We start from the raw sequence: 3,775 nt of genomic DNA on the forward strand, positions 1-3,775 counted from the left end.
AATGTCGAGAACCTCGATCAGAGAGTAAAAAAGGCGTAAGGTTCACAATGGTGTAAAATTAAAATGGGATATACCGGGCTAGGATTCGAGTTACAGGAACAAGGGCCAACCAACCACCCAAGAATGGAATCGTCGAGCGAAAACACTTGACAACCTCCTAGAAGCAGCTTTTCTTGCCACCAGACCTTTCTCCATCAATTAGGAATCTGATGCCGTCACTAAACACATTCCTTAAATTGTAGCCATTTGTTGAGTGTTTTTTTTGGTGTCTAATCCGCATATATATCACCATTGCCCTTGATTTTCTTGACTGTATATCTCTTAAATGTCAACATATACACGTGTGATTTAGTTTACGAAGATTTTTCAATGCCGAGAACCTCGATCAGAGAGTAAAAAAGGCGTAAGGTTCACAATGGTGTAAAATTAAAATGGGATATACCGGGCTAGGATTCGAGTTACAGGAACAAGGGCCAAACCAACCACCCAAGAATGGAATCGTCGAGCGAAAACACTTGACAACCTCCTAGAAGCAGCTTTTCTTGCCACCAGACCTTTCTCCATCAATTAGGAATCTGATGCCGTCACTAAACACATTCCTTAAATTGTAGCCATTTGTTGAGTGTTTTTTTTTGGTGTCTAATCCGCATATATATCACCATTGCCCTTGATTTTCTTGACTGTATATCTCTTAAATGTCAACATATACACGTGTGATTTAGTTTACGAAGATTTTTCAATGCCGAGAACCTCGATCAGAGAGTAAAAAAGGCGTAAGGTTCACAATGGTGTAAAATTAAAATGGGATATACCGGGCTAGGATTCGAGTTACAGGAACAAGGGCCAAACCAACCACCCAAGAATGGAATCGTCGAGCGAAAACACTTGACAACCTCCTAGAAGCAGCTTTTCTTGCCACCAGACCTTTCTCCATCAATTAGGAATCTGATGCCGTCACTAAACACATTCCTTAAATTGTAGCCATTTGTTGAGTGTTTTTTTTGGTGTCTAATCCGCATATATATCACCATTGCCCTTGATTTTCTTGACTGTATATCTCTTAAATGTCAACATATACACGTGTGATTTAGTTTACGAAGATTTTTCAATGCCGAGAACCTCGATCAGAGAGTAAAAAAGGCGTAAGGTTCACAATGGTGTAAAATTAAAATGGGATATACCGGGCTAGGATTCGAGTTACAGGAACAAGGGCCAAACCAACCACCCAAGAATGGAATCGTCGAGCGAAAACACTTGACAACCTCCTAGAAGCAGCTTTTCTTGCCACCAGACCTTTCTCCATCAATTAGGAATCTGATGCCGTCACTAAACACATTCCTTAAATTGTAGCCATTTGTTGAGTGTTTTTTTTGGTGTCTAATCCGCATATATATCACCATTGCCCTTGATTTTCTTGACTGTATATCTCTTAAATGTCAACATATACACGTGTGATTTAGTTTACGAAGATTTTTCAATGCCGAGAACCTCGATCAGAGAGTAAAAAAGGCGTAAGGTTCACAATGGTGTAAAATTAAAATGGGATATACCGGGCTAGGATTCGAGTTACAGGAACAAGGGCCAAACCAACCACCCAAGAATGGAATCGTCGAGCGAAAACACTTGACAACCTCCTAGAAGCAGCTTTTCTTGCCACCAGACCTTTCTCCATCAATTAGGAATCTGATGCCGTCACTAAACACATTCCTTAAATTGTAGCCATTTGTTGAGTGTTTTTTTTTGGTGTCTAATCCGCATATATATCACCATTGCCCTTGATTTTCTTGACTGTATATCTCTTAAATGTCAACATATACACGTGTGATTTAGTTTACGAAGATTTTTCAATGCCGAGAACCTCGATCAGAGAGTAAAAAAGGCGTAAGGTTCACAATGGTGTAAAATTAAAATGGGATATACCGGGCTAGGATTCGAGTTACAGGAACAAGGGCCAAACCAACCACCCAAGAATGGAATCGTCGAGCGAAAACACTTGACAACCTCCTAGAAGCAGCTTTTCTTGCCACCAGACCTTTCTCCATCAATTAGGAATCTGATGCCGTCACTAAACACATTCCTTAAATTGTAGCCATTTGTTGAGTGTTTTTTTTTGGTGTCTAATCCGCATATATATCACCATTGCCCTTGATTTTCTTGACTGTATATCTCTTAAATGTCAACATATACACGTGTGATTTAGTTTACGAAGATTTTTCAATGCCGAGAACCTCGATCAGAGAGTAAAAAAGGCGTAAGGTTCACAATGGTGTAAAATTAAAATGGGATATACCGGGCTAGGATTCGAGTTACAGGAACAAGGGCCAAACCAACCACCCAAGAATGGAATCGTCGAGCGAAAACACTTGACAACCTCCTAGAAGCAGCTTTTCTTGCCACCAGACCTTTCTCCATCAATTAGGAATCTGATGCCGTCACTAAACACATTCCTTAAATTGTAGCCATTTGTTGAGTGTTTTTTTTGGTGTCTAATCCGCATATATATCACCATTGCCCTTGATTTTCTTGACTGTATATCTCTTAAATGTCAACATATACACGTGTGATTTAGTTTACGAAGATTTTTCAATGCCGAGAACCTCGATCAGAGAGTAAAAAAGGCGTAAGGTTCACAATGGTGTAAAATTAAAATGGGATATACCGGGCTAGGATTCGAGTTACAGGAACAAGGGCCAAACCAACCACCCAAGAATGGAATCGTCGAGCGAAAACACTTGACAACCTCCTAGAAGCAGCTTTTCTTGCCACCAGACCTTTCTCCATCAATTAGGAATCTGATGCCGTCACTAAACACATTCCTTAAATTGTAGCCATTTGTTGAGTGTTTTTTTTGGTGTCTAATCCGCATATATATCACCATTGCCCTTGATTTTCTTGACTGTATATCTCTTAAATGTCAACATATACACGTGTGATTTAGTTTACGAAGATTTTTCAATGCCGAGAACCTCGATCAGAGAGTAAAAAAGGCGTAAGGTTCACAATGGTGTAAAATTAAAATGGGATATACCGGGCTAGGATTCGAGTTACAGGAACAAGGGCCAAACCAACCACCCAAGAATGGAATCGTCGAGCGAAAACACTTGACAACCTCCTAGAAGCAGCTTTTCTTGCCACCAGACCTTTCTCCATCAATTAGGAATCTGATGCCGTCACTAAACACATTCCTTAAATTGTAGCCATTTGTTGAGTGTTTTTTTTGGTGTCTAATCCGCATATATATCACCATTGCCCTTGATTTTCTTGACTGTATATCTCTTAAATGTCAACATATACACGTGTGATTTAGTTTACGAAGATTTTTCAATGCCGAGAACCTCGATCAGAGAGTAAAAAAGGCGTAAGGTTCACAATGGTGTAAAATTAAAATGGGATATACCGGGCTAGGATTCGAGTTACAGGAACAAGGGCCAAACCAACCACCCAAGAATGGAATCGTCGAGCGAAAACACTTGACAACCTCCTAGAAGCAGCTTTTCTTGCCACCAGACCTTTCTCCATCAATTAGGAATCTGATGCCGTCACTAAACACATTCCTTAAATTGTAGCCATTTGTTGAGTGTTTTTTTTGGTGTCTAATCCGCATATATATCACCATTGCCCTTGATTTTCTTGACTGTATATCTCTTAAATGTCAACATATACACGTGTGATTTAGTTTACGAAGATTTTTCAATGCCGAGAACCTCGATCAGAGAGTAAAAAAGGCGTAAGGTTCACAATGGTGTAAAATTAAAATGGGATATACCGGGCTAGG

The sequence above is a fragment of the Helianthus annuus genome, chromosome 5, assembly GCF_002127325.2.
Source record: "Helianthus annuus cultivar XRQ/B chromosome 5, HanXRQr2.0-SUNRISE, whole genome shotgun sequence".
Lineage (NCBI taxonomy): Eukaryota > Viridiplantae > Streptophyta > Magnoliopsida > Asterales > Asteraceae > Helianthus > Helianthus annuus.